Below are 22,549 nucleotides of genomic sequence, written 5' to 3'. Positions count from 1 at the left end.
CTCTGTTTTGTGTGATGATCCCTAATTTGTGTTCATCTGCTTGTCTTTTCATGCTCCAACCCAGACTGTGCATTACAGGCAGGTCTCCTACAGAAGGGTTGGGGGTCCCTTGCAGGACACCCTGGGAAGGCACCTGACATCGGTTTCCTCCAGAACAAGTGATGTCACATATGACGGTTACTTGGTTAAGCTGCTGTCAGGGCTTTGCCGTAAAAGTGCCTTTTTTTCCTGAGAAGCAAGTTGTCTGTGTCCTCTGACTGTGTAAGTATTTGGTCCCCAACAAACTTTCACCCAGAGGTGAATCAGACACTTCAACTGGGGTCGCAGATGGAGTTTTCCAACTTTATCCTTCCTGCTGCATTTGTAACAGTTAGCATTTTACAATAACAAGGAACTTCCCCTTCCCCCAATTTATGCTTTTTAGTATCAATATGGACTCATATGGTCTTTTGTTTTTCAACAGTTTATGATCTGGTTGCTGTTACTTATCTTGACACTCAAAATGTTTCAAACTAGCTCCTGTGTCCTTCTGCCATGCTCCCTGTGGGGAAGAAGTTTAAGAATTCTCTCTTCAGGGAGCCCCAGTTCCTTTTAGTGGGTAACGGAATTTGTAAACCCAGGATATGGAAGCCAGATGTGCCCACTGCTCAGGGATGCCATTGCTCCTAGCCTCCTTCGGCAGACACAGCTAGGAAATCAATCTGTACATGTGTGTGTGTGAGAGAGAGACGGACTTTATACTGAAAATTCCAATTTAACACCACTGCCCTTCCCCCAGTCCACATCTGTATTTTCTCTTACAGTGAGAACCCTAGATCCCAAATATATCCACATATTCATTTCCTCAATCCTAAAATTCACACAGAATAACTTTCAGAATTTTTAACGCAAACATATATTCTGATTTTCATTTTAAAGGGTTACTCTAGATGCGATGTCAACAACTGCGCATCCAGGGTCAAGAATAGAAGCGGACACCAGTCAAGAATGTGCCACAACAATGCAGGTGAAAACAACACGAAAAAACAGTCACAGGGGCACACATGAAAAGACACGGGGGCTCAGCTGGTTGAGTATCTGACTTCAGCTCAGGTCATGATCTCACAATTGGTGGATTCAAGTCCCTCATCGGGCTTGCTGCTGTCAGCACAGAGCCCACTTTGGATTCTCTGTCCCCCTCTCTCCCTGCCCCTCCCCTGCTCAAGCTCTCTCTCTCTAAAGAAAAAACAAAATAAAACAAAACAAAAACAAAAAGCAGTCACAGTACGCAACTGCCTGCATTGTCTTTGTTTAAAAAAAATTTTTTTTAATGTTTATTTATTTTTGAGAGCGAGAGACACAGAGCGGGAGTGGAGGAGGAGCAGAGAGAGAGAGAGAGAGAGAGAGGGCTCCAGAATCCGAAGCGGGCTCCAGGCTCCCGGCTATCAGCACAGAGCCCCACCCAGGGCTCAAACTCACAAGCTGTGAGATCATGACCTGAGCCGAAGTCGGACACTTAACCAACTGAGTCATCCAGGTGCCCCTGGCTGAACTGTCTTTGATTTCCTGTAGGTCCTAGCCAGGTCCAGGCTAAAGGATTGGTTCCATGAAATGAAGCGCAGTGCAAAAGGCCAGATGGGAGGCAGAACAAAGAAATCAACACAAGCATCTCTGCTATAATGCCATTTACGTGTTAAAAAAAAAGAATAGTACTGTTCTAGCAAATCACACAAGATCTGTACCTAGAGCACTAACCAAACAGCAATAATCCTGATAAAAACATACTAGTGCGATGAAAGGGTATGTGAAGAAGGTTGCTGGGTTATGTGCACAAGAAGAGAAAGGAAAATGGAGAAAGACCAGAGAGAACTGCCTGACAGCACTTCTGAAACACGGCACGTGACCAAACGGAGCCCAGAGGAAGAGCATGGGGTGAATGGGTACCATGTACTCGCCAAGCCATGAAAACCAATGTGACTCCCCCATACTGGTATTCCCTCACGTACTGATCACATACAAGCTACTTCCCATCACAGAATCACTTACTAAAGGAAAATGGGTCGTTTATTAAATACTACAATTAAATAGGAATTAGATGCTCTTGTTCAATCCAATGAAAGAACCTACGGACTAGTTGTCATCTGGTCCTATTTGTCAGATGAAGAAATAAGGCTCAGAGTAACTTCCAAAGTCAGACAGCTAATACTTGGTGCAGACGCGACAGGATCCCAAGTCCCTGCTCTTCCCCCAGGGTGATGACACCCTGGGAATGAGTGACCAGGGAGGAGAGAAGGTGGAGGCAGGGCATGGAGGCAGGGTGGAGTGCAGAAGGGTAGGTGTTGTGCAATGCCAGGCCAGCCAATGACACGAGAAGAAGCAGGAAAGGGTGAGCCTCAGCTCCCCAGCAGCCTGGTCCTGAGCTCCGGGCCCAAGCTGATAAGAAAGTGTCATCAAAACCCACAGTGCCAGGCATCTGGCTGGCTCAGTCGGTGGCACATATGAGTCTTTATCTCTGGCATGGAGTTTACTCAGTAGGGATGGAGGCTGGACCCATGGAAGGGAAGGGCCAGATCAAATAAACTGTGTCATCAAAACATCCCAGCAGGAATACGACATGTGAGAGCCAGGAATAAGTTCCTTAGCAGTCCCAGACCTGCCACACCTCCACTAAAGGAAACACAGCCTGGATTTCTGCACTGTGAGAGGGCAGCAGGGAAACACCATTTCAAAATGAACACGAGAAATGGATGCTGTCCAAACAAGGAGGTCAGGGGCAAGAAGTCAGCTTAAGAAAAAATGTCCAATGAACAGACACTTAAGGCCAAGGGGCAATTTAACAGACACTTTTTTTTTTTTTTAACGTTTATTTATTTTTGAGACAGAGAGAGACAGAGCATGAACGGGGGAGGGGCAGAGAGAGGGAGACACAGAATCTGAAACAGGCTCCAGGCTCTGAGCGGTCAGCACAGAGCCCGACGCGGGGCTCGAACTCACGGATCGCGAGATCATGACCTGAGCCGAAGTCGGCCACTTAACCGACTGAGCCACCCAGGCGCCCCAACAAACACTTTTAAGTATAAAGAGGTTAGAAGAAAATTATCATCCAGCCAGTCGTCCCTGACACAGAGGCCAACCTGTGTGGAAAGAAATATGGAAGTCCAACTGGATAGGGGGAAGGCATTTTAGCCTGAAGGGAAAAGTTAGGTAAATCTTTGGGGGGGGGGGGGAAGGTTCTGGAATCTTTATTCCTGAATATTGCTTTTATAAAGATCTCACAATATCGAAGAGCCATTGGGTTTTCTCTTTTACTAACAAGTCACTTAACCTCTGAGAACCTGATTTTTCTCATTGGCAAAGCCTCACAGAAATGCTTGCCACAGTGCCAGCATACCGTAAGAACTCAATAAGCAGCAGCCGTCAGTCTTATGTTCTATGCATCAGACTCCACGGTAAGCAATGGGGATACGGGACTCCTCGGTCACATCCTGGATTATTTTCTTCAGTGCACTTATAATTATTTGAATTTCACCTTTATTAACTGGTTTACACATTTGTCTTATCTCCCACAACTCTTGAACATACATACCGTGAAAGCCTGCCTTGGATAACTGGGATCTTAGATTTAATGGGGCCACAGCCTGAGACCAGACAGCTTTGTTAAGTCCTTTTGCATCATCTCCCCCTCAATGAGGGCTTACAAAAGCTAGCTTTTGGAGCTCCGGCAACAAAGGAGCTCTATTGTGTAGGGTAAGGCTTTGAGTGTCTCAATCTGGTAATGAATCAAAGTTAGTGACTCCAATAAAATGAAAACAACTCACGACAACTGTTTCCATTATTCAGATAACCGGTCACGAGACTCATTTGCAAATACAAAGGCACTCATTCTAAGACATCGCGGATTACAAGGCAAACGCTTTTCTCAAGAAGCCTCAAAAAAGAAAAGAGACATCCAAGTCCATCAGAGCTAGGTATTTAATGGCACAGGGCCTTTGTGCCAGCAGCATATCAGAGACAGCCAAGGTGCCAAGGACACCTACCCTCCCCAGGAGCTCTATTCTTCCTGTGTCTATCACAGGGCAACACAGCACAGATGTTCTCCCGAAGGTACTCAGTGGTGCTAAGCTCAGTGGTGCTAAGCTCAACCCAATAAAGATTCACTGGGCGTCTACTGCGCACATGGTGTATGGGGCACACAAGGGGCTCAAAGGTAAAGATGACATGGTCCCTGTCCTCGAAGAGCTTACAGTCCAGTAGAGGAGGCCAAGAACAGAGCCACCAGTGATAACAGACAAGACAAAGTGCATCAGGGTGATGGCTGAGCCCTGGCAGGTGTTCCTGTTTGAAGGGAGGAGGACCCAGTTGGGGAACCAGCCCAAGCAGACACCTGGAGCCTTTAGAGTTTGTGGCGCATCATGAAGGGGAGCAGACCACTGCACCCGGGACACAGGGTCCATCTGGGGATCACGTAAAGGACAGCCCTGCAGACTCGATCCTGTAGTGCCGGCAGGGAGGGCTTGGTGGGGGGAGGGGGTTTCAACGTCCTTGGGGCCATCAGCCCCACAGTTGCAGCCCTGGTGACCTGCAGGGCTGGGGTGGGGCTGGTCATGGCTGCAGCAGAGCAAGTGGCTTCCCCAGCAAGAGTGCAAGCGGTGGGGAGGGTGATCCCACAGCGGCGGGACCCAAGCCCCAGCATAAGTGAGCAGCTTCTGTGCTGGGGCACGAGCTAGCCTGCTCTGTCTGCACTGCTCCCCGCTCACAAGACTGGGGGAGGGCAGAGTACACAGGCCTCGGGACGGAGCTGCTTACCAGGCCTGCTCCGCGTGCCCCCGGGCTGGTGATCTGACCTCAGTTCCTCATCTGTCGGCTCGGCAGCCAGTCTTTCCAGAGTGCCTGCCCTGTCCTAGACCCTGGTCTGGTGCTCGCTGTGCTAGTCCCTTTCACTGTCACCACCCCATGAGACAGGCTCTACTCTTACCCAATTTACTGATGAGGAAACTGTGGGACAGAGAAATTATGCAACTTGCCTCAGGTCTCACAGTGGGTATGTCGCCTGCCGGGATAGGAACCCAGGCGGTCCGGCTCCAAAACTCGCATCTCTCAAAAGTGAAAAACAAATGGAACCGTCTGGAAGGACTGCTGCCGGGAAAACACGGCGCTGAAAGGACCTGACACACAGGTGGAGTCAGTATATGCTGGGTTCAGGTGAGAGACAACTGTTACTCAAAATATACAAAGATCTCTTAAAACTCAACATAAGAAAACAAACAACTCAATTAAAAATGGCCAAAGACCTTAGCAAACACCTCACTAAAGAAGACAAGCAGATGGGAAACGAGTATATGAAGAGAGTCATGTGTCATCAGAGAAGTGCAGATGAAAACAAGGTACCAGTACGTGCCCATTAGAATGGCCAAAATCTGGAACACTGACAACACCTGGGGCAATAGGAACACTCATTCGTTGTGACTGGGAATGCGATATAGTAGAGCCACTTTGGAAGACATTCGGGCAGGTTCTAAAGAAACTAAACATGCTTTTACCACATGATCCAGTAATCCTGCTCCTTAGTATTTGCCCAAAGGACTTGAAAACTCATGTCTACACAAAAACCTGCACATGGAGGTTTACAGCAGCTTTACTCATAATTTGCCAAAATTTGGAAGCAACCATGATGTCCTTCAGATAAACCGTGGTACCTCAAGACAATGGGATACTCAACACTAAAGAGAAATGAGCTGGGGAGCCTGGGTGGCTCAGTTGAGTGTCGGACTTTGCCTCAGGTCATGATCTCGTGGTTTGTGAGTTCGAGCCCCGTGTCGGGCTCTGTGCTGACAGCTTGGAGCCTGGAGCCTGCTTCTGATTCTGTGTCTCCCTCTCTCTCTACCCCTTGCCTGCTCACACTCTGTCTCTGTCTCTCTCTCAAAACTAAATAAACATTTAAAAAAAAATTTAAAGAGAAATGAGCCAGTAAGCTACAAAAAGTCATGGAGAAACGTTGTGTGTATGACTAAGTGAAAGAAGCCAATCTGAAAAGGCTACGTACCATACAGTTCCAACTCTATGACACTGTGGAAAAGACCAAACTCTAAAGACTGTAAAAAGATCAGTGGTTGCCAGGGGTGTGGGGGTAGGGGTCGAATAAGCAGAGCACAGAGGATTTTTAGGGCAGTGAAAATATTCTGTATGATACCATAATGATGGATACAGGTCATTTTCACGGTTTCCCAGCCCACAGAATGTACGACTCTTGCGGGGGATGTTGATGATGGGGAAGGCCATGCCTGTGTAGGGGCAGGGAGTATTTAGCAAATCTCTGTACCTCCCCTCAGTTTTGCTGTGAACTTAATGCTCTAGGAAAGTAGAGCCTTCATAAAATTTGTGTGTGTGTGTGTGTGTGTGTGTGTGTGTGTGTGTGTATACATGCACCTCAGTAGCTGTTAATACTGGTCCTAAAGACAGCAGAGGAAGGCAGGCATTGGGAGCAACTGTCCAGGCGCAGAGGGAAGTGGCATTGCCCTGCAGGACCCCAGCCCCTTCAGCTGCCCCCCTCCAGGGCCCTCCCAGAGCTGCGGCTTCTCACAGGCCCACAACAGGGCCGCCTGCTCGGCCTGGTGCTGAGTGCCAACCGCCAGCCCCACCCAGGACATCAGGCTTCCACACCAGGCCCGGCCCACTCCTTCCTCACCGTCCAGTGCCAGGCCAGGCTGCGGAAGTGACCACGAAACCCCAGAGCAGAGCTGCCCAATGGGACTGGCTTGGGTCCTTCCCAGGTCAGCTCCAACACCCCAGGAGGGGCAGGAGAGCTCCCATGTGCTCACGGAGTTCCCCACGATGGCTCCTTGGAAACTGAGATAAGGTATCTGCCCCACACAGAATATCGTGGCGGACTCCAAGACACCTGTAACAGTCCCCGTCCTCAAAGTGCACAGAGATCGTCAGCTCGAACTGCACTGCAGGAGCCCCTAATTAGTCTCTCCACAACTGCAATCCATTCTTGCAGCCCACCCGGGTGAGGTTTTAAAACGTGGCTGTGATTATGTCCCGTTTAGCTAAGAGCCCTCTGACTGCGCTGGATAAGCTAAAATCCGAATGCCACAGGCGCTCCTTGATGGGGCCCCTGCCCACCCCTCCCAGGTCTTGCCCCCCACCTCTTCCCCCTGTTCAACAGGCCCCAGTAACACTGACCCTCCTCTGCTTCTTTCAAGAAACCATGTCCGCTCTCCCCTAAGAGGCTTCACACAGGCTGATGGACCGCTCCTCCTAAAGCCATCTCCAGTGTCCCGGATGGGGTGAGGCTCCCCACCAGGGCCCTTGCTCCAAAACACTCCTCACGGCAATTCCCGGGGAGCTGTCTCCCCCGCCAGGCTGCAAGCTCCCGGCCTTCTTCACTGGTAGGTCCTAGTGCACAGCGCGGTGCTCAGTGAAAGGCCAAATGAATAAGAACATGAACAAATGGAGATGAGGGGTGGAAAAGAACAGTAAGGCACAGAGGGAACCGCAGGCCAGAATCAGAAGGGGACTGGTGTGCATCCAGTAACTAATTTTAGCCAATGTCCTCACGTAACAAGGGTTGAAACAGATTCTAAGGCGAGATGCCTTTTGGGCCCACATGCCCCACACAGCTGTTCCTCACTGGGAAGCATTAAGTGTCACAAGAGTGTTCCTTCTGTTCTTTATAGCACATCCTTTTTTTTTCATGTTTGTTTATTTTTGAGAGAGAGAGACAGAGTGCGAGTGAGGGGTAGAGAGACTGAGACACAGAATCTGAAGCAGGCTCCAGGCTCTGAGCCGTCAGCACAGAACCCAATGCAGGGCTCGAACCCACAAATCATGAGATCATGACCTGAGCTGAAGTTGGACACTTAACCGACTGAGCCGCCCAGACAGCCCCAGAGCGTCCGTTTTCTGTCCCACTATTCACTTTGGTGTGTGCAGCAGAGAAAACTGAAAGCATAAAGGCTTAGAGAGTTTACAGAGACTTAAAAGGAATGAAGCCTTATTAGGAAGAAGATTTTCACAATCATCAGACTCTCCTTCCTGTAAGGGACACTGGCGAAGGGAAAGGAGGCAAGTTACTGTCACCCAGACTCATCCGGAGTTGAGCCTCCAGCACCTGAGTGGTGCCTGAGTATGAGGGAGAGCTGGGAAGAAGCAAAGCCTCTCATCTCAGCTGTATTGGCTCATCACAATACTGCAAAGCACGCCCAGGTTGCAAAAGCTTAACATACACTAGCTTCAGCATCAACCAGCACGTACTGAATACAAACCATGCTTCAGGCCTCTTTCCATCTATTCTCTCATTTGATAGATATCATTTTCTGTTTTGCAAACACAACCTGGTCAAAGAAGAGGGAAACCTCACCAAGAAAGGGTACAGAACATCTCTCTCTGTGCTTTTTGAAATTTTAAGAACCCTTATGCATGATCATCAAATGTGCAGCAGATGTTAACACTTAAAAGAAAGAGCTTTGTTGTTTTTTGTTTTTTGTTTTAAGAGAGTGTGAGAGAGAGGGTGTGAGCAGGGGAGAGGGACAGAGTGGGAGAGACAGAACCTCAAGCAGGCTCCATGCCCAGTGTGGAGCCCAACACAGGCTTGATCTCAAGACTCTGGGATCATGACCTAAGCCAAAATTAAGAGTCATATGCTCAACCAACTGAGCCACCCAGGAGATGCAAAAGACTTATTTATTTATTAACATTTATTTATTTTTGAGAGACAGAAAGAGACAGAGCATGAGCAGGGGAGGGGCAGAGAGAGAGAAGGAGACACAGAATCGGAAGCAGGTTCCAGGCTCTGAGCTGTCAGCACAGAGCCCGACGCGAGGCTCGAACCCACAAACCATGAGATCATGACCTGAGCCGAAGTTGGATGCTCAACCGACTGAGCCACCCAGGTGCCCCCAAAAGACTTTTTAAAAAGACATCCTTACAATGAAAGACCTAAATGTGAGACAGGAAACCATCAAAACCCTAGAGGAGAAAGCAGGCAACAACCTCTTTGACCTCAGCTGCAGCAATTTCTTGCTGCACACATCTCCAAAGGCATGAAAATTAAAAGTAAAAATGAACTATTGGGACCTCATCAAGATAAAAACCTTCTGCACTGCAAAGGAAACAATCAACAAAACTAAAAGGCAACTGACGGAATGGGAAAAGAAATTTGCAAATGACATATCAGATAAAGGGTTAGTATCCACAATCTATAAAGAACTTACCAAACTCAACACCCAAAAAACAAATAATCCAGTGAAGAAATGGGCAAAAGACATGAAGAGACCCTTTTCCAAAGAAGACATCCAGATGGCCAACAGACACACATGAAAAAATGCTCAACGTCATTCATCATCAGGGAAATACAAATCAAAACCACACTGAGATAACACTTCACACCTGTCAGAATGGTTAAAAGTAACAACTCAGGAAACAACAGCACTTGTGAGGATGTGGAGAAACGGGAACCCTCTTGCACTGTTGGTGGGAATGCAAACTGGTGCAGCTGCTCTGGAAAACAGTGTGGAGGTTCCTCAAAAAATTAAAAATAGAACTATTCTATGACCCAGCAATAGCGCTGTTAGGAATTTATCCAAAGGATTCAGGAGTGCTGATTCACAGGGGCACATGTACCCCAATTCATAGCAGCACTTTCAACAATAGCCAAAGTATGGAAAGAGCCCAAATGTCCATCAACTGATGAATGGATAAAGAAGATGTGGTTTCTATATACAATGGAATACTACTTGGCAATGAGAAAGAATGAAATCCTGTCATTTGCAGCACTGTGGATGGAACTGGAGGGTATTATGCTAAGTGAAATAAGTCAGAGAAAGACAGATATTATATGTTTTCACCCATGTGGAACTTGAGAAACTTAACAAGACCATGGGGGAAGGGAAGGGGAAAAAATAGTTATAAACTGAGAGGGAGGGAGGCAAACCATAAGAGACTCTTGGATACTGAGAACAAACTGAGGGTTGATGGGGCGGGGGACGGGGAGAGGGGAAAATGGGTGATGGGCATTGAGGAGGCACCTGTTGGGAGGAGCACTGGGTGTTGCACGTAAGCGATGAATCGTGGTAATCTACCCCCAAAACCAAGAGCACGCTGTACACACTGCATGTTAGCCAAATTGACATTATATTTAAAAAAATAAAAATTTGGGATGCCTGGGTGGCTCAGTCGGTTAAGCATTCGACTTCAGCTCAGGTCATGATCTCGCAGTCCGTGAGTTCGAGCCCCGCATCGGGCTCTGTGCTGACAGCTCAGATCCCGGAGCCTGTTTCGGATTCTGTGTCTCCCTCTCTCTCTGACCCTCCCCCGTTCATGCTGTGTCTCTCTCTGTCTCAAAAATAAATAAACGTTAAAAATAAAAAATTTTAAAAAAAATTTAAAAAAAAATAATAAAAATTAAAAAAAATAATAAATAAAATAAAAGACATCCTTACATTTCCTAGTAGGCATGTGCTAGTTTTGCTCATTGACTAAGATTAAGCAGAGAACCTTTTGCTTAAAAAAAAAAAAAAAAAAAAAAGTCAAGATAGACTGGGGTTGGAGTAGATTTCATAAAGCAATGATAAAGAGCTGAGACCTGATGGTCTCTCTAGGATCAAATACCTGAGGCCAAAACGCAACAGTAAGTGGCTGGAAACAATGAGCAGCCCCTAGCACACCTCTAAGTGTCATAGCCAGACTCCAGAGCCACGTCTTGTGAAATCCCAGTGCAAATAGGGAACTACTAACTGAAACAGTGAGATGCCGTTTCCAAGAGAATGGCAAATATAAAACTCCGAAAATATTAAGTATCAGTAAAGAAGTGGGGAAGGGGGCTGCTCCCCTACATCCCTGATGTGTGTGAGTTAACATTTCTGAGAGCAACCGGAAGTAGCTTTTATATTTGGAATGCGCATACCTTGTGACCCTTGAACTTCCAACTCCACCCTCAAGTCTGACCCTGGAGCAATGGTTCTCAAAGTGTGGTCTGGAACCTGAGAATCTTTCAAGAAGATTGTGATGTTAAGCCTGCTTTCACAATCAGCTTTATTTGCCTTCTTACTCTCATTCTTTTATGAGTTTAGATAGTGAGTTTCCAGAGGCTACGGACATGGGATACTGCCACATAATGAATGAAAAGCAGATGTGAGAATGCAGTGGTCTTCCATTAAGCTAGACATTAAGGAGATTTGGCAAAAATGGAAAACGCTACTCTTCTTATAAGATTTTTGTTTTTGAAGTTTTTTAAATGAAAATATATATGTTTCACACATATGTGAAAAAAATAACACATTTTAATGAAAATATATGACCATATGACATATAATGGGCTTCTTATTAAGTTCATGTTTTCGCAATTTGTTTTAATTTTTAACATGCTAAATACTGACAGACACAACCCACAAACAAAAGTTCTTTGAAATCTTCAATAAGACTTAAGAGTGTGAAATGTCATGAGACCAAAAAGTTTGAGAACCACTAACCACTGATCTAGAGAAACACATTTTGCATGAGGAAGCACATCCAGGGATGTTCACTGTGTATAGTAGGAAAATGCAGAATGAACTTCCATGTCCCTTAACAGAATGGTTAAATGAACTGGGGTGTAGTCAGACTACGGAAAATGATGCCACATCTAAAAAGAGTGAGGCAGATACATCTACGTGCACCAACGCGAAAATATCTCCAGGACACACTGCAGGTAAGTGAGCAAATTGCACACTATTAATACGTGGCATAACATTTTCTTAAAGATTTAATAATAACGGCAGCGCCTGGGTGGCTTAGTCGGTTAAGCATCTGACTTCAGCTCAGGTCACGATCTCATGGTCCGTGAGTTCGAGTCCCCCATCAGACTCTGTGCTGACAGCTCGAAGCCTGGAGCCTGCTTCAGATTCTATGTCTCCCTCTCTCTTCTCTGCCCCTCCCTCCCTCACTCTCTCTCAGAAAAACTTTAAAAATTTAATAATAATGAAATGCAAATAAAATCATGTTTTTTTCCACGGGAACACAGAGCAGCATAAAACACTAACAGTACGCAGTAACGGTAGTTAGTTACCTCTGGGGAGTGAGCAAGGGCAGGGCTTTAATTTTCTCTTACTGTCTGAACTTTAACATAGACACACACAAACACACATACTTACAGACATGTGGCAAATTCGAATGACATATCTGGGAAACTCCCTCCACTATCCTATCAGCAGCAGGTGGTGAGACCTACTGGTACAGGGGCAGGGAGCATCTCAGGACAGCCTCATGCCCACAGCCTGTCTCATCAGCTGAAGCCCGAGGTCATGTACAGCTTGTTCATACTTCCTCCTGGAATATTCACCACTTTCCAAACCAACTTGGAAATCGTAATTCTTCTCAAAGCCCATTCATAATCTGTTTCAACTTCCTGTCATCCCAAAGACAGAGGAATAGCAGTGATCAAAATATGGAAAGTAGCCTTGATGACACCCCAAAATGTAGCAATAGACTGGTTCTTGCAACTATCAAAACAAAATGTCCAATAGTTGAGATAACCTGACAAGTTCCCAATAAGGACCAGCTGATAATGATCCTCTTCCTGTAATCCAATAACATTTTAAATATTTAATACGGTGTGAAGAATTTTTCTCCTAAAGATGCAACGATCTGCCCTAGGCAAGTCCGTTGCTTCAACTGCTGAGCTTTGCACTGGTTTCTTAGCTCATGATTCTAATATTCCATGATTGCAGTTACTTAATTGACACACGTATCTCCTTGCACCTAGAAACAAGCCAGTACGAAAGCAGTAACAGAAAGGTCTGGTGTTTTACAAGAATAGACCAGAGGGACGATACACATAGCCCGAAAACAGGCTCACTTACGTAAGAGTTTGTAGTAAGAAAACCACCATAGATTAATGAGTAAAGAATAGGTTCCTCAATAAATGACATGGGGGAATAAATGGGGGAATTAGCTACAGTCTTGACTTCCACCATCAAAAGAACGAAACAGACTGAAGGGGTAAAGGTTAATAAATAAGATCACTGAAGATAATGAAGAAAAAGGAGATGGTTATTTAAGTGCTGTAAGGAGGAGCTATATCAATCTCATCATAACAGAATTAAAGAAATTTAAAAAATGGGCAGTTTGACAACTTAAAACAACTGCTGCTCATCAAAATGAACCACAGCCACAATTCAAAGGTCACAGACAACTGAAAGAAGATACCTGCAATAAAAGAGAGCCAAAAAATATCTGAAACTATGTTACCCATAGAGTTCATAAAATCCATTGAGACCTCAACATCCTGGGGCACCTGCGTGGCTCCTTCAGTTAAATGTCTGACTCTTGATTTCGGCTCAGGTCATGATGTCACAGTTTGCAGGATTGAGCCCCGAGTCAGGCTCTGCACTGAGCCTGCTTGGGATCCTCTGTCTCCCTCTCTACACCTCCCTTGCTCCAGCATGCACATGCGCTCTCTCTCTCAAAATAAATAAATCTCAAAAAAATTAAAAAAAAAAAAAAAGAAGAAGAAACCAACATCCCCTTTGAAAGATAAGCAAAAGACAAGAACGAGTCACAGAACTATATAAATGGTAAAAATACCTATGGAAGAATGTTCAACATAGTAATTGAATAAATGTGACCTAAAACAATGGTGTACTTTTATCCGTCTACTAAACTGCCAGGGACCATCGCTACATGCTGCTGGCGGCGATGAGGAGGGTACTCTCCTCACTGCTGGTGGAAGCGGCAGGGACTATCCTTCCGGAGGGCAAGCTGCCATGCCAACCAGTCCTGAAACTGTCTGCACACACTTTGGCCTCATAATGAGACATACACAATTTGTTGAAATACTGAAATCTTTATAGTGAAGAGGTTTGTGTTCAGGTGTATTCTGCACAATGCTATTTATATCAGCAAAAATGTTGTGCAAGGGTTAAATTTTGATATTCCTATTCAACGTCCAGTTTTGCAGCCTCCAAACATCAAGTTTAAGAATATGGCAAAATGGGGCACCTGGGTGGCTCAGGTGGTTAAGTGTCTAGCTCTTTATTTTTTTTTTTATTTTTTTTTCAACGTTTTTAATTTATTTTTGGGACAGAGAGAGACAGAGCATGAACGGGGGAGGGGCAGAGAGAGAGGGAGACACAGAATCGGAAACAGGCTCCAGGCTCTGAGCCATCAGCCCAGAGCCCGACGCGGGGCTCGAACTCACGGACCGCGAGATCGTGACCTGGCTGAAGTCGGACGCTTAACCGACTGCGCCACCCAGGCGCCCCAAGTGTCTAGCTCTATAACTCCGGCTCAGGTCTTGATCTCACAGTTCATGGATTTGAGCCCCGTCTTGGGCTCTGTGCTGACAGCGCAGAGCCTGCTTGGGATTCTCTCTCTCCCTCTCGCTGCCCCTCCCATGCTTAAGTGTTCGGTCTCTCTCAAAATAAATAAACTTAAAAAAAAAAAGAATATGGCAAAAGGGCTCTGAATTAGTGTTTGATTGTTTTTTTTTTTTTTAAGTAGAAGCTGTCAGCTATGTATATATAAAAAGCCAAGGCATAAAATACACCAAGATGTAACAGTGGCTAACACTGGTGGTAGAATTACTACCAGTTTCTCTTCTGCATTTCCTGTATTTTCTACAATAAGCCCTATCTTTACAATCAGACACACACACACATATAAAGGAATACGAGCTTTAGAGAGGATGAATAAAAAATACATAAGAATGAAAACCCCTTTCCCAACACGCTCCTTGTATCCCACACAGAGCCAGGCTTGCCTCGGTAGCACATGGGTTCTCTGTAGGTCCCTCCTCCCCCACCCCTGGCCACCTATGTCCCCACACTGCCCTCCTCACTCAGCCAGGGCCCAGTGGGCATGGGCCTCAAACTGCCTACCCTTCTCCACTCTGGACCAAACTCACTGCCTCAGTTAGGGGTTTGAGACAAAAGCAATCCAAGGGAGCAATCTGCAGCGGAAAGGTGGTGTTTGCATGGTTTTTAAAAAGGATGCTGCCGATCCAAACTTGGAATCTGCCAAAGGTCCAAGATGTATTTTCAGTTTTTGCTAGGGATGGGAGTTCCATCTATTTCGAAAGAATAGACTTCCCCCACCTCAAGTTTCATTTTCTTTCCTTCCTTTTTCTTCTTGGGGTAGGAATGGGGAGACACAGAAAGGGAGCAGTAAATAATCAAATATGGATCTAATTTACTGGGACTCTTCAAGTCAGGAAACATTGTGCACTGAAACAGAAACAGAAAAGAAGGCCTTCCCACCAAAAGCAGATGAGGGTTCCTTTTTCTCTGCATCCTCACCAACTTGTTATTTCTTGTTTTCGTTTTTATTTTTTTTATTTTAGCCATTCTGACTGGTGTGAGGTGCTCATTGTAGTTTTGGTTTGCATTTCCCTGATAAGTGATGTTGGGCATCTTTTCATGTGTCTGTTGGCTGTCTGTATGTCTTTCTTTGGAAAATTTTCATGTCTTCTGTTTTTAATCAGACTGGTCTTTTTGTTTTGTTTTGGTGTTGAGTTGTAGGAGTTCTTTATGTATTTTTGGTAGTATAACCCTTTATTGGATATATCATTTGCAACCATCTTCTCCAACTCAGTAGGTTGCCTTTTGTTTTGTTGGTGGTTTCCTTGGCTGTGCAGAAGCTTTTTACTCTGATGTAATCCCAACAGTTGACTTTTGCTTTCATTTCCCTTGCCTTAGGAGGCCTGTCTAGAAAAATGTTGCTATGGCTGACGTCAAAAAAATCACTACTTATGTTCTCTTCAAGGTTTTTTATGGCTTCAGGTCTCACATTTAGGTCTTTAATCCAATTTGAGCTTATTTTTGTGTATGGTATGAGAAAGTGGGCCAGTTTCATTCTTTTGCATGTAGCTGTCCAGTTTTCCCAGCATCATTTATTGAAGACACTGTCCTTTTCCCACTGTAAAATTGATATAGCCACTGTGGAAAACACTAGGAGGCTCTTCAAAACACCAAAAATAGAAATACCATATGATTCACTAATTCCACTACTGGGTATTTACCCAAAGAAAACAAAAACACTAATTTGAAAAGATAAAGGCACCCTATGTTTATCACAGCATGATTTATAATAGCTAAAATATGGAAGCAACCTAAGTATACATTAATAGATGAATGTATAAAAATGTACACACACACACACACACGTACACACACACACACACACACACACACACACACACACAAAGAATATTATGCAGCCACAAAAAAGGATGAGATCTTGCCATTTATGACAATCTATAGATGGAACTAGAGGGTATTATGCCAAGTGAAATAAGTCGGACCGAGAAAGACAAATACCGTATGATTTCACTCAGGTGCAGAATCTAATAAACAAAACAAATGAATAAGTGAAAACAAATACATGAAAAGCAGAACCATGCCTACAAATATGTAAAACAAACTGATGGTTGCCAGAGAGAAGGGGGCATGAAGGGACTGGCCAAATTGGTGAAGGGGAGTGAGAGATAGAGGTACCACTTATGGAATGAGTAAGTCATGGGAAGAGAAGGCACAGCATATGCGATATAGTCAACAATACTGTGATAGCACTGTATGGTGACAGATGGGAGTTACACTTGAGATGAGCATAACGTAACACATAGAGATGTTGAATCACTAGCTTGTACACCTGAAACTAATGTAATATTGTGTATCAACTATACTCAAAAGATAAATAAATAAATAAGAATAAAACAGAACAGATGCTGCCTGGGCAACTTCTAGTTGTTTTAAAAACCAATCTCCTCATTACTAAATGTTTGCTTTTCATCTCTCAGTTCAATTCCTTGCTCTATTGTTATTCTAGTCAGTTCCAATGATAATATACAGAGTTTTCAAATATTTTTATGACAATTTTTTAACACTGACTCTTCCAAGATACATAAAATTCCATTTTTACAGAGATTCAATCCTTCTGACATCCCTGCTCATTCTATTCCTTCACACACTCTGTTAAACGCCTGCTATGTATCAAGTTTTATGTTCGAGGCTATGGATGGAGCAGTCAACCAGAGAGGACAGGTGGTTCCTGCCCTCAGTGAACTTACAGTCTTAGGGGGAGACAGTATTTAACAAATACTTACACAAATTACCTAACTGTAACTTGTGGTTAAGTGCTAGGAAGGAAACTTATAGATGCTGTGAGAACACATCAGGAAGTCCACGGACTATTATGATTTTACTCCTGAAACAGGCTATTTCTTTCTTAAAGCTGGAAGCACATCAAAACGCCTCTTCCAATCCTCTGATAGAGTCACATTCAGAGGGAGGTAGTGGTGGAGGCTCTTGTGTGTTTTGTACTTACTTGCAGTAAGAACACAGGAATGCACAACTATCCTGGAAAATGATTTCATCCTGGAAATTGATACTGGTTTCTTCTTTCAATGTAGAGAGGAGGGGAGTATTTACAAAGACTTATGTACAAACAAACTTTGTGTTTAATTAATAGAAGAAATTTTGGGGCAGCTGGGTGGCTCAGTTGATTGAGCATCTGACTTCGGCTCAGGTCATGATCTCACCGTCTGTGAGTTCAAGCCCCACGTCAGGCTCTGTGCTGACAGCTCAGAGCCTGGAGCCTGTTTCAGATTCTGTGTCTCCCTCTCTCCCCCCACCTCCCCACCCCCCGCTCATGTTCTGTCTCTCTCTCTCTGTCAAAAACAAATAAACATAAAAAAAATTTAATAGAAGAAATTTTGAAAGAACCTAGATGTGCATCATTCAGAGAGTGCTCAGATGAATTATGATAAGGATATACTATGTTCTGTAAGAACATGGATGGAGGTAAAGACAAATACCCTATGATTTCATTCATATGTAGAAGTTAAGAAATAAAGAAAAGAGACAAATAGACTTTTTAAAAAAATGTTTATTTATTTATTTTGAGAGAGAGTGCTTGCACAAGCAGGGGTGGGTTAGAGAGAAGAGAATCCCAACCAGGCTCCATGCTGTCAGCACGGAGCAGGATACAGGACTTGATCCCATAAACCATGAGATCATGACCTGAGCTGAAATCAAGAGCCAGATGCTTAACCAACTGAGCCACCTGGGTACCCCAAAGTACACTCTTAAATACAGACAACAAACTGATGGTTTCAAGAGGGGGAAATGGGTGAAACAGGTAAAGAGGAAAAGGGGACACTTGTCATGATGACCACTGAGTAACATATGGAAGAGTTGAGTAATTACAGTGTATACCCGAGACTAATATTAACACTGTAAGTTAACTACACTTGAGTTAAAGACTAATAGTAAGGCAATGCCTATGTACTAACATGGAATGCTCTCCAAAACATACTATGTGGGGAAAAGCAAACCACTACATATGACTCAATTTGTTTCTAAAAGAATGCGTACACCTGTTGCACTAATGAGAGAAAGCGCTTCACAGCTATACCAGGTGTCCGTGGTGATTACCTCCGGCACATGATGGAGGAGGTTTACGCATTATTTACCATGAGAATGTATTTAGGTACTATTCGTACAATAAAAATACAACAGTTAAGACAAAATTCACCCTGAAAAATTTGTACTCGTTGGCAGCCTCCCCACTGCTTACTGGAAGCAGTGCCCTGTAAAAACAGCCAGAGAGCGGAGCCAGCCCGGAGAGACCAAACCCCTTTGCCCAGAACCGTGGGTGTTCACTGGGAGGGCAGCAGGGAGGGAAGGGCAGACAAAACACCCCTTCCCAAGGGCCTGCTGGCTGTCCCCGCGGCTCATCTGCTCCAGCCAGCCGGGCTCAGGGCAAGCAGCATATCCTGGCAGCAGACGGGAGCTCTCCTCTCCCAGGGCTGCCTAACGTGCCAGATTACGGCACCAGAGAATCAGAGCGGTCCCTGAGGAGGAGTTATCTCAGCATCAGGCCCTGAACAGCCCTAAGCCAAGGGCACCGCAGACCCCGTCAAAAGACTCCAAGAACACAATCCCATTCACGTTGAAAGGTAGCACTTTTCTTCAATAGTTTGGATACATACTCAGAATCTGAGCTTAAAGGCCACGTAGTCTACTTACGTTTGTATTCTACACAGAGTTGTCACCCGCATGTTTCCTAAACTCTCTCTGAAAACAGGTGTGTTAGGCACTGAGGAGGGCACTTGTTGGGACGAGCACTGGGTGTTGTATGTGAGCAAAGAATCATGGGAATCTGCCCCCAAAACCAAGAGCACACCGTATACTCTGTATGTTAGCCAACTTGACAATGAATTATATTAAGAAAATGAAAAAAAAAAAAAAAAAATGAGGGGGCTTCTGTGGCCCAGACCTTTGTCTCCCTGCAGCTTCCACACTGGTGACGTGTGTGTTCTCTGGGCCACAGGGAATGACATTCATCCACCCTACACAGTAGAGGTAGAGCCCTTCAACATTACAAACACAGCTCCCTCCATGCCCCAGAACACTGCAGAAGGGAACTGGAGGTACCTGGAATATAACCTAGACTTCTAAGTCAAGTGAGGCAACTTGGCTCTGTCTCTTGATAACCCACATCCGTCAATGCTATTATCTGGGGCAGATGTCAGGAAGGAAACCATGACAAGGCATGACTTGGATTTTTAAAAGACCTGGGAATCCCGGCGACTGGGAATCTTCCTCTCCACACTAGGGACCCCACGCTTCTAGCTGGTGAATTCCAGGCACCAGGTAGGACCTGCCAACTGCAACCTCTGGCCTGACCTTGGCATGTGAACCTGGCTTCCCGTCTTCCATGCTTCCCCTTTCCCGGAATGCCCCTGCTCCCCCTCAGCCCAGCTGCAGTCCAAGAGAGGACCCCAGAGCGTCTTGAACGTGCTCCAGCATTTCCTTCACCACATTTTGACTGAGCGCCCGTGGCGTACAAGACATGACGCCAGACTCGGAGAGAGAAAAAGTGAGGGCTGGTCAAACAGAGCGTCCGTTCTGCCTTGCCGGGCTCCCACCACGTGATCGTCCCAGTCCGGTCACAATTACATTTAGACCGTCTTCTGCTGTGTGCCAGGCGATGTAAAATTGAGTGGTTGTTCTTCTCCATACCCAACTTACCCTCTGGGGAGCAGGGAGGGCCTGGAGTGTTTCAGGAGAGCAGAGTAGAAGCATCGGGCCCAACCAGACCAGGAGTTATTTAATTCTTACATCAGTTCAACAGTCAGTGGCTCACTATCCAAAAGCCTTCAAAATGCTCCCAACCACAACTCAGGGGTTAAGAAGCCCCCTAGCAACTCCTTCCAGAATGTTTCTGCTTGTACTTCTCTCCATCACGGGGCAGTCAGGATCAGTAAGCAGTCCCAGCCTCAGGCCACTACAGGCGCTACCGGAGTTCCCTTTACCTTGACCATGGGCACCAGCCCCTCTCTGCTCGTCTGCATCTCATCGCTTCTATGGTGACCCACACCTTGTGGGCAAATAGCAAGGTGGAGTCCCTTGTTGCTCCCCACCCCTGCAGCAATCCTCATCCCTGCAAGCAGCCCCTCACCAGGGCCCATGGGAAGTGAAGGGGCCAGAATCTCTGTGGAGGGGACTCTGTCTGCAGCCCTTGTGCCGGCACCCAGCAGGGCCTAAATAAAGGTCGTTCACTGCCCCACCTGCGGGTCCCTGTGGCCTGGGCAGGGTCTGTCCCTTTTTTTCCGAGAGGAGCCCGGTGGGCTGAACTAGTGAGAAAATGGGCCAAAGACTAAGGAGAAGCCTTTAATAAAAAGCCTAATATGTTTTATCACAAGGACATTCTCCAATCCTCAACACTCTGCTTCCATATGCATACACTTTTTTAATTCTAAAAAGTCTGTGCAAATTTTCAGATTTATTAGAATCTTTTCTTTAAAGTAAAAATGTTTTCTTAAAGTAAAAATTGTCACCCAGTTACAACCTGCATCCTGTTTTGTAGAAATCAGTTAATGGAAAATTTAGTTTTCAGAAACTGGAAAATAAAATTTATTTTATGCTTAAGAGGATTTTGGGGGGGCACCTGGGTGGCTCAGTTGGTTAAGCGTCCGACTTCGGCTCAGGTCATGATCTTGGGGTTTGTGGGTTCAAGCCCCGTGTCAGGCTCTGTGCTGTTAGCTCAGAGCCTGGGGCCTGCTTTGGATTCTGTGTCTCTCTCTCTCTCTCTCTCTCTCTCTCTCTCTCTCTCTCTCTGCCCCTCTCCCACTCACGCTCTGTCTCTGTCTCTCAAAAATAAATAAAATGTTAAAAAAAAAAAAGAGGATTAAAAAAATTTTTTTTTAGTTTATTTATTCATTCTTTGAGAGAATGGGTGGCTTAGTCACTTGAGCATCTGACTCGGTTTTGGCTCAGGTCATGACTTCATGGTTTGTGGGACAGAGCAGAGCCTGCTTGGGATTCTCTCTCTCCGTCTCCCTCGGCCCCTCCCCTGCCCATGCGCTCGCTTTCTCTCAACAGTAAAAAACAAACATGTTAAATTACTACTCTCTTTCTTTGTTATTGTTCTCCTTAATTGCTCTGCTTGTTTTTGCTTTTACACAAAAGCCGACATTACCCAAAAATCAATGCTGTCTGACATGACCCCGCTGTACGAACTCCATGCATTAATTTATGTTACCTCTCTTCTCCTCTCTAATGTCTTTCTTTCTGGCTTCATCTAGGTCTTCCCTAGTCCTGCTGGCTTCATCCCACATGCCTGTCCTCTCCCTGGAAGTTCTGAAGCTCTTGAGAAGAATGGGGGTCTCTCCACAGCTTCACCCCAGTCCCTGCCAGCCTTCACCTGCTTGGTGCTCAGAGCTCGACACTGTCTTGTCACTGAGTCACACGCTGCTGAATGGCACCTGTCAGCATGTCTGTTCTAGCGCCCAGGCGGATGGTAAACTCTCGCAGGGTGGGAAGAAGATGATGCCTCAATCATGTCCCACTGAGCACACAGCAGTGCTCTGCACATAGCATAAGGTCAGTCTCCTGCTGGGTAAGCCCACTTCCAATGCCAACCAAATGCCTCTCAGGCAGCCCATCGACTTGGATGTGTCGAGAGTGCTTCCAGTGCAGCTGCCTTCAGAATCCCTCTAATCTGCGGGGTAGACATTAAGTTTGATCACAGAGGGTAACCAACTCCTCCCTCCTGGCATCAGATAGATGCCCAAGACTGTTGCTTCTCCATGACAGGGGCCATGCATCCTTTACTCCTGGGTCCTTGGTCCAGCCACAGCTGGTACTCAAGGAACACCTGCTGAAGGGAGAGATTATCTCCAGGACCCAAGCTACTTGCTGGTTTTCCTTTCTATTGGAACTCCCCAACTCCTGGCCATCTGGAAGGTGGAAGGATACCCCATGACTATGCCTGTCCAAAGACAAGGTGAACACTTATTTTCCACAATGAATTTGGCAATTTCCTGCCAAGTTTAACGACTTAGTGCTGTAGATCACAAAATCAAGATCACCACAACCCTTTCCTAATCAACCACCATTTCCAATCACTCGGGCCTGCAGCCTTTACAACAACTCTGGTCAGTCTCTTCCCTTCATGGCCCATTAAAAACTAGGTACCCAAGTGCCGCTTACTGCTCCTTGATCTCTTTTAAGTCACCCTTCCCATCCTCTCCCTTCAAGTCCTGGCCCCCACCCAAGCGCAAGACCTCAAACAATGCCCCAGCTTCTGGCAT

General features: G+C 45.6%; 2 protein-coding genes across 2 annotated transcripts in view; both read right to left on the bottom strand.

The window, feature by feature from the left end:
- The window catches only part of PANX1 (pannexin 1), a 49,460-nt gene that overhangs the window by 26,312 nt on the left and 599 nt on the right, over positions 1–22,549 (bottom strand). The gene's annotated exons all lie outside the window — the stretch shown is intronic.
- HEPHL1 (hephaestin like 1) overlaps positions 17,205–22,549 on the bottom strand; it is a 93,469-nt gene continuing 88,124 nt past the window's right edge. The window contains exon 21 of the transcript XR_005794790.1: positions 17,205–17,215. The gene's annotated coding sequence lies outside the window, so the exon portion shown is untranslated. The remainder of the gene's footprint in view (positions 17,216–22,549) is intronic.

Source organism: Herpailurus yagouaroundi, unplaced genomic scaffold (genome assembly GCF_014898765.1).
Source record: "Herpailurus yagouaroundi ecotype Mexico unplaced genomic scaffold, PumYag 180, whole genome shotgun sequence".
Taxonomy (NCBI): domain Eukaryota; kingdom Metazoa; phylum Chordata; class Mammalia; order Carnivora; family Felidae; genus Herpailurus; species Herpailurus yagouaroundi.
Note: the sequence above shows the minus strand (reverse complement) of the source record. Positions and strands in the feature narration are given on the sequence as shown.